This window comes from Pungitius pungitius, chromosome 9, assembly GCF_949316345.1.
Source record: "Pungitius pungitius chromosome 9, fPunPun2.1, whole genome shotgun sequence".
Taxonomy (NCBI): domain Eukaryota; kingdom Metazoa; phylum Chordata; class Actinopteri; order Perciformes; family Gasterosteidae; genus Pungitius; species Pungitius pungitius.
This window is the reverse complement of record NC_084908.1, coordinates 19,287,860-19,296,844: the sequence shown is the minus strand read 5'-3', so window position 1 is coordinate 19,296,844 and position 8,985 is coordinate 19,287,860. Positions and strand designations below refer to the sequence as shown.

The 8,985-nt window shown below is 52.0% G+C and overlaps 1 long non-coding RNA gene across 2 annotated transcripts; it reads left to right on the top strand.

Annotated features, from left to right (window-relative positions):
* The first annotated feature begins 2,384 nt into the window (after window positions 1–2,384).
* Window positions 2,385–7,291, top strand: LOC134132737 (uncharacterized). Of its 2 annotated transcripts, none has more exons than XR_009956930.1 (3): window positions 2,385–2,503; window positions 4,198–4,392; window positions 5,722–7,291. It is a non-coding gene; the product is annotated as an uncharacterized LOC134132737 (long non-coding RNA). The 2 variants fall into 2 exon arrangements; XR_009956929.1 differs by lacking the exon at window positions 2,385–2,503 and adding an exon at window positions 3,831–4,076.
* Window positions 7,292–8,985: the final 1,694 nt, after the last annotated feature.

Below are 8,985 nucleotides of genomic sequence, written 5' to 3'. Positions count from 1 at the left end.
CTCCCAACAAAACCCCTCAGACGGGGGTTAAAACTACGGTCTGCTGCTCCTTTTGATGTCGGCCAGCCAATCGGACGGCCGATCCAAACCAGACCCAGACCTCCGCCTTCCCCCTCCCTCTCAGGGCCGGTTCATCTTCGGCGTGAGGTCGGCCTCGGATTCCAGGCGAGCCGGCTCGTTTCTTTTCATCTGCCCCCGAAACTCAACACCCCCGAGGCCCGAAGAGCCGGTGGCCCGAGATTAATGGGTTTGCTCAAATTACGTGGCACACTTGGGGGGGAAAAACACTGGGTTTTCTACCCCCCCCTCCCCCGTCTGTTCCTCCCTCTCTCTGTTCACTCTGTTTGTTCAGCTGTCCCTCTCCCATAACGCTCCTCCTCCTCCTCCTCCTCCTCGTCTTCCTCTTCTTTCCGGACTCTGAAATGCAGGATGGGGCTGAAGGAAACACGTCTTGAACCCATTGGCCGAGGAAAAGGAGTCAAAGGAGCACGATCAACAAGCGTCAGCTGTTCTCACCCCCCCCCCCCCCCACTCCCCCCCGGCCCCCTCAAACGTTTCCAATGACAACACGGCGCTGACGGAAAACACACCATGTGACCTCGTAGCGGTCTGCAGCGTTCCAGCCGCATCACGACCCTGAACTAAAGCACAGTCAGAGGTTCTGTTCCCTGAGGGCAAAGACCCATTTATCGCTCTTCTAAACCACTAATATTACATTTTCTGAGGATTTCTCCGACTGCGCTGGATATTTAACAAAAGAATGATTCATTTTAAATTGACCCTCCAACCATTTCAGTTATGCCCGTGTTAAATTTACTGCTCACTTCAAAGGCTGGAAACCACCTGGAGGGCTTCTCAAGTTCTCCATTAATGCAGTTGGCCTCAAACGGACCACGAGGGTCCACGACATAAAGTAGCCCCCCCCCCCTCGGCCTGCTTCACACCTCACTGCCGGCTGTGCAGCTTTCTGTCGTCATGTGACCTCCATGCTGCCGAGCCTTAGCAAAAAGCCCCCCCTCCTCCCCCAACCCCCCTTCCTCCATGCTGCTCTGCTGAGCTGGCTAAAGGTCTTTAGAGTTTAGGGTGGGCTGAGCCTATGTTTACCCTGTGCACCCCCCCCCCCCCCCCCACACCCCCCCTCCTCCTCCCTTTTCCCGGGGTCATTGTGTCCAAACGAGCCGCCCTCGTTCTGGCGGGGGCTACGAGCTTCATCTGGAGTGCGTCCAAATCCAAGCGCCGTGCCAAAGGTCGGCCGGTCGGCAGAACACGCTGCAGCCACACAATGGCGGGCCGGGCCCCCGCCACGTCAGCACTTTAATTTTACCAATCACACACACACACACACACACACAGTGTGTGCTCTGTCAATAGACAGGTTGCAGTACGCCCCGGATACCAGGGCAACTTCAAATAACACAAATGACTTTAAAATCTATACTTGGAAGAGAAGAATTTAAGCAAATTGATGATATGCATAAAAAAAAACAATAAAAGCAAAGCTCCAACTGTTTTAAGTGATGATATTCAAAATGAAAGCCAAGACAGTGAGAAAAGGAAAAGGAAATGAGACTCCCGAATGAGTGTCCTGGATCTCGAGCCGGCTGACAAAACAAGCGTCCACTCCGTCCGAAAGGACAGGAGGGGGGACGGAGTGGAGACGCGTCCAGAGACGAGGTCCAGACGTCTCATGCGTTTCCTGCTCCGTGTTGCAGGGCCTCCGTTTGCCTCGGATTATTTCAGTCACGCTAACGTCGATAATCCAGAAGAAGCTTTGCACGAAGAGGCTCCTCTTCCTCCTCGCTGGGATGAATGTTTGATGAGTCCTTCAGCTCTGTGTTGATTTTTTTGTAAATATTGTTTAAAACACAACAAGATAATCCTTTATTTGTCCTGCGACGGAGACGTTTTTTGGGGATTCCAGCAGCAAAGGGGGGGGGGGGGGGGGTAAAGTACACAGAGACATGGTAGAACAAACATAAATAGCAAAAATAAAATAACCCACAGTAATTATCTAAAAGGAAATAACTATTTCCCTTTTTCAACATCCCATTAAAGGGTTTGTGTGCGGACACTAAACCAAAATGATGCAACCTTTTTTTATTAATATCTGCACAGAAGTGAGTTCATAGTATAAAGTAAAGATTTTGAGCACCCATTTGACATTAAATGTCTTATGGCAAAACTAAAGAGACCGCGTGCGTTCGCAGGCCACGTCCCTTCTTCATTAGCATCACCCACCTTGACCCCCCTCAACCCCAAACACGTGAACCCCCCCCCCCCGCCTCGTGGCTTGTGGAAGGTGTGCGCGGCTCGGACCCGGCAGCTGCGGCCTCTATAATTAGCCGCGGAGGCGGGCGGAGGCTCCTGTGCCATTAATCAGTGAGCGCTGCCAGCGCCGCGAGCACCAAGAAAGGAACGCTGAAAAGAAGAGGTTTACGGAGCGGAGGCCCAAATATAAGCAGCCAGCGCCGCCGGCCCGTTGCCTGGATATCCCTGCTGGAAGGTAAACAGGGAGGGGGGGGGGGGGGGGGGGGACGCTGGATTTGCCACGTCAATGAGCTGGCAGGAAGCGAGGGCCAGGGTGGGAGGAGGAGGCGGGGGGGGGGGGGGGGGGGGGCGATGCCTTTCATCCAGGCGGATGCTTTATAACCTGAGTGCAGCAGGCGAGGTCGTGTCACAGCAGAGGCGAGGGGTTTCTATCTGCTCGGCAGGTTTATTGCGCGGCAGACGGAGCTGAAGCAAATGTGATATTGATCACATCGGACCCGCCGGAGAGGGAGGAAGCGGACAGTTCCTGGTGGCTGGAAAACAAGGCAGGGATGAAAAACCACAAGTGTGCCGTCTAAAATGACAAAGGTGGTGCGATGCGCTGAAACCTGAAGATCTTAATGGTTTATGTTTGTGACAACCAAGATCTTTTGCCCCCTGACGTGTGCACAGCGACCACTGACACCAGTAAGATCTGAAAAGAAAGTGCAACTCAAGGATGAAGAGGTTGTAATTTTAGGTTGTTTTTATTAAGCAAACAGGGGGAGGGGCTCCTTTTGTTGGGGACTATTTGTTCTACATTGTGCTTTCTCTGGCCAACAATGACGCTCGGAAGAATCCGACCAAGTGGAAGCATGTAAACATCAAATAGACGAGGACCCAGGACGGAGCCTTGAGGAACTCCTCAGAGCCGACCTTCGTAGAACCCGTTCTGTTCTATTTGTTGTTTCACAGTGGTTCTGATTCAGATTTATACTCTGAGACTAATGTTTATCTTCAGGAGGTCTCTTCCAGTTCAGGTAGTTTTACATTTGGTATTTTTATTGTATTGCTGCTGTTTGCCAACCTTAAGCAACTGTTTTTTTTACTTGACTCTCAATGAAGTATATTTGAAGTATATTCTTTGGCTCAGCCCCAACCACAGAACACAGAATGCTAGATTTGGTTGGTGTTGTTCTCACGTCGCTCGCCCGATGTTCGCTGGGATTGACTCCAGCCCCCCCCCCCCCGCAACCCTGCATGGAGGATAAGTGGCTTTTGAAGATGGATGGAACGATGGATGGATGGATGTTTTCACGACTTTAGGAGGTGAAGATAAACACGGACTCTAATTTCAGAGAAGATCAGAGCGAATCTCGAAGCAGATATTATCTCGGGATTCCAGGCCACTGCCCTTTTTGTTACCCGTGTTTAAGCTTTTCTTCGTACTCACTTTGATTTTGATTAGAGATTCACTCACACATTCCCCGGGTCTGCGGAGCGTCGAGTGTTTTCTTCTTCCTGTTCCCTTAAGCCTCGTTGTTTCATCTGCTTTTTTTTTTTTTTTTTTGGCAAACATCTCAGAGGTCTGCTCTTTAAAAAGCAGCTCCCATCCTTCCGGCCCCTCTGTTTAGCCTCAGCTTTGAGCGTTAGCTTTTAAATACAGTGCGGTTGCTGCTGCACAGGGCGGAGCTGGGCTCTCGGCCGCGTTGGGGGGGCCCCCGGATCATCTTCCTCAGATCTGCTTTGTAATTAAATATCCCCCCGCAGCAGCACAGGGGCCGCGTACAGAAGGGAAGAGCCGCTGCCCTGCCAATCGTCTCCTCCTGGTAAATGTGTAACAGCTGCTCGGCACTTTCAACCGAGCCTGCTCAATATCTGAAAAAAAAAAAAATATCAAAGTGCAACGTTCCCCCACCTCGGGCCTCTTGTTGTTCCGCCTCCCTGCAGGACGGAGGGGACGTTTGATATGTGAGTGCTGACGTCAGCGCGCCTCCTGCCCGTCTCCGGTCAGCATCGGCTTGTGTGCAGCGGTGTTCTCACGAGGGCTCTCTGGTGCAGCGCTTCGAATCCTCTGGAACAAATGTTGTATCTTGGCAGTGGTGTAGAGGATAATGAATACCGACAGTCTCCCCAACGTCTCCGGTAGGTTCCTGTAGTGTCGGGGGAGCTCAAAGCGTGAAGCTTTAAGCATTCACAGCCCGACTCGTGGGTATAAATTGAATAAAAAGCCACGGCACCCAGCTGTCACTCAATGCTGCCGTAATATGATTCAAGAAGGTGAGTAATAAAAAAAAGTCTGGCCCCCCCATTTCCCATGGAGATAAATGTTGGATGACAAATGTACAAAAACAGGCTTATATATCCATATATTGACATTTTTAGCTCAGTTTTAATTGCTCTTTAAAGAGCTGGTAAAAAGTTCTCCTCTTATTTCTTCTTCGGCTTCTTTTCCGGTGACCGGTTGACCTTTAAGCTGTGACGCTAATACAACTCTTTTCTTGGAATTACAACATACGTCATGTGTAAATACCGAGATAATGTATAATGTGTGCACAGATGAGACAAAGTCCAGGGGGAAAGTGCACCGCAGACTCCGGCTTTGGTTGGTTGTACAACAGCAAACACGCGGCCTGCAATTGACCTGCTGACGCAGCGTGGAGCCCATTTAGCCAAATGTCAAACTGCTTAGACCATGTGACTCAGTGCACCCCCCCCCTGTGCGTGTGACGCAGCCCCGCGGGAAAGCAGGCCTCCACAGATGTCCCAGAACGCTTCCCTGTGGAACGCCAGAGCACGCAACAGGTCGACTTTAACCCTGAAAGCGTAGAACTGTAGAGTAGATTTCTGACCCCCCCCTTCCCTCCCCCTCCCCTCCCTGGAGAGGGATGCGCTGGAGTAACATCCAGATGAGGAGGCCCCCGTTTCGCTCCTGGGGATGAGGAAGAGATCAGCTGATAGCTGGGCGGATAAATGGAGGCAGTGTTGCGAGCAGGGAAAATCAGGTCAGTGCCGCTTTTAAACAAGCCCCCCCTTTTTTTTTTTATATTTCCTCCCCGCTGCCGTTCCAGCGAGTGCGGGGAGAACGACAGGATTTATAGTCTGGGTTATTATCATTGGTGTCACGAGGTTTCCAGACTGCCGTTTTCCGGCAGTAAAGCTGCCTCGATGACATTAACGTCCACAAAACCCCCCAAAAACACTCTTAGAGGACTCCAAACCGACGCGGCCTGCGGGAGGAAAACACCTCGGCTTTAAGAGTCTCACCTCGCTTTTTAGTTCCCTTGGCAAACTTTATTCGGTAATATGTATAAGTTTATATATAACTTTTTGTTATCCATTAGTTCAAGCATCTCTTGGTGCCCGGGTTTCCGACGGCACGAATTCCGAATTCAGTGCGGAAATGGGCTTCTATTAGCTCTGTGAATGCGTAACTCCAGCCAATACAAAGACGGGGTTTGTAACCAATTGCAGATGCAGAGACGCCGTGGCGACTGGCTCCGCCCCCTCACTGTCAAAAAAGAACAACAGCGAGCGCGCAGAAAACACCTTCGAGCGCGATCAGAAATCAGCCTCGCGATCAGATCCCAGCGTTGGAGGAAGAGAAACCAAACAAGGGAGCGTGTGAGGAGACACGGGGAGGAGGAGGAGGAGGAGGAGGAGGAGGATCTCGTCCATCAGGATCAGGAGGCTGGCGCGTTGTGACTCGCGGGTCAACGAGGCGGCGGAGGACGACCTCGTTAACGCAGAAGACGGATAAGAGAGATGCCATTTAATCAGCTGTGTTTTATAGAAGTCTTCAAATCAACAGCTAAGCTAAATGCTAACACGGCATGCTGCTGACCCTCGACCCCGTAAACTCCACCAGCACCTCACTGTATCACGCGGGGTGTCATCACACTGTAGGCCACTTTATCTGTGGGTGACTCACACTGTTACGAAGCCCTGTGTGTGAGTCATTATGTAAGCCGCACACACACAAGCACACACACACAGACACACACACAGACAATCGGTCATGTATTGTATATGTTTATGTAAAATGTCCTGACACGCACGACATGTGGTGTGATGGAATGTGTGTAGCTGCTGTGTATAAACAACCTCTCTCTCTCTCTCTCTCTCTCTCTCTCCGAGTCGTGTTTCTCTTCTGCTTAGTCAGCGGTGTTCCATCCGGAGGCGGGGCGGAAGTGCCGACATGTGTTTCTAATCCGCCGCAGGCCACAGCCAATCAGCCGGCTCTGATCATTTCAAAGGCTCCGACACAGTAAACACACACAGACACACACACGCACACACACGGAGCTATTGGCCCTGCAGCTTGTATCACTCGTCTCCTGCGTGGAGGGCGGAGCAGCGTCGCGTCAATCAGACATCAAAGAGCAGCGGCCGCTCGGTTTCTCCTTCCGCCTCTGGGTCTCTGACGTGGGCCGACCGATAGGCCGCCGGGTCGATGACCTCCGACCCCGTGTTTCCTGCCCACCGATCGACTTCTGTTTAACAGATTTTTCTCGGATCGGATGATGTCAACAACGATGCGTTGAAAGCCCTTCTGTGCGTGTAGATCTTCGGACTCTGTAAGAAACAAATCAAAAAGACAGTTTCACCCGTACGACTATTTACATTTTATTGATCGTCCTGGTTGTGCAGAGGATGCACGTGTCGACGGCGGTTGGAGAAGCGGAGTGGGTGGTGTGCAGGAGTTGCCTGGTGCTCCTGCTGTTATGAAACTGCCGTTGAACCAAACCGCCGCTGAATTTTCATCGTCGTCACACATCAAAGGCTCTTCCATTACGGCCGCTGCTGAAATACGACTTTCCTTCCCCTCCCACACTCCATCCATGCATACCTATGTGCCCGCTCCCACTATTAACCGCGGTGCGAGCGTTGCTGTGTGTGTGTGTGTGATTGTGTGTTGCGTAGCCCCTGGCTGTGACTGCATAAGCATTCCAGCTCTCTGGTTTTTCTGAACATCGGTGGCTCTTTTTCCTCTTTCCTGTGCTGTGTAAGAGCTGAAGCCCACACAGCCGAGCCGGGGGCCCCGAAAAAAGTAACAAGCCCAGTGGCTCCCGCTGGGGCCGGCAGCCCAAAGGCCAATGGGGGGGGGGGGGGGGGGGGGGGGGGGGGGGGGGGCAACTCCCACAAGTTATTGGGTGTATCAAGGTGGATGTGATCCAGTGGCCTCCAGCTCATTCGGTGCATTGACTGTAAACAGGAAGTGGAATTTTGGCCGTGGCCCTTTTTTTTGGTGTTTGATGGTCACCGTCTCGACAATCACAAAGGAAAAGGACTTTTGAAAACGTTTTGAAATTTTTTCGAGAAAGAAACTGACACAACCTCGCAGAATTCATTCATCCGTCCAATGATATTGTGGAAAAATGAAATCATCGTTGACAATTAGTCACAGCACGTCTAACGATCTGTACACGACGTTGGGTGGAACAAGTCGCGAGCGGTTGGCGCCGTCTCCCCAGCCGACCCCTTCCCTTCATCCAGTGTGTCGCCCCGTCCCTTCATCCAGTGAGTCGCCCTGTCCCTTCATCCAGTGAGTCGCCCCGCCCCTTCAGCCAGTGAGTGGCCCCGTCCCTTCATCCAGTGAGTGGCCCCGCCCCTTTATCCAGTGAGTCGCCCCGCCCCTTCATCCAGCGAGTCACCCCGCCCCTTCATCCGGTGAGTGGCCCCGTCCTTTCATCCAGCGAGTCACCCCGCCCCTTCATCCGGTGAGTGGCCCCGTCCTTTCATCCAGTGAGTCGCCCCGTCCCTTCATCCAGTGAGTCGCCCCGCCCCTTCATCCAGTGAGTGGCCCCGCCCCTTCATCCAGTGAGTGGCCCCCGTCCCTTCATCCGGTGAGTGGCCCCGTCCTTTCATCCAGTGAGTCGCCCCGTCCCTTCATCCAGTGAGTGGCCCCGTCCCTTCATCCAGTGAGTCGCCCCGTCCTTTCATCCAGCGAGTCGCCCCGCCCCTTCATCCAGTGAGTGGCCCCGCCCCTTCATCCAGTGAGTGAGCCAAAGAAGAATCAAAAGAGCAGCCGTTCTCTAATAACAGCCTGGTAGCTGAACTCCTCTCAGGAGCCGTGAACATCTGGTTCCCAGCCATGATTCATGGGGGAGCGCCCCCCCCCCCCACCCAGCCCCCCTCCTCCCTCTCCTCGGACGTGGTAGGAGATGGGATTGAGTTTTGTGGGAAGGGGGGTGGGGGGTGGCTCTTTAATGTCAGTCACAACCTCATGGAAAGTTATCCCGCGGGCCAAGGGTAGGATATGTTTAGATGGTGGCAGTGGTGGTTGAGGGGGATGAAGAAGGCGGGGGGGGGGGCAGTGGGAGAGGCTTTTGAGTCTGGGCCTTGAGCCAAGAGAGAGCTGGAGGGAGGATGAGGAGGAGGGAAAACATCCTATTTGAGGACGATTCTGTTTTCCTATTGAAGATATTTAAGCTACATTTACTTCCTTATGAAGTAAACTGATTTAGATTTTTCTTCATATACATCAAATCTTTTAGTTTTTTTTCTCCACTTAGACCCATCGCAATCATTTATATTCCTGTTTGTTTGTTGCTTGTCGGTGTATTTTAGGAAAGCCACTTTACGCCACCTGCACACAGTTATCATTCAGCATTTTGCAGCTAAAGATGTTGGGGGAGACCAAAAATGGAGCTAAAAGAAAATATTAGTGTTTGTGTATTATTAAAAGAACACAATCACAAAGACTCCTAATTAATCATCAGTAACGGCTGGATGTAC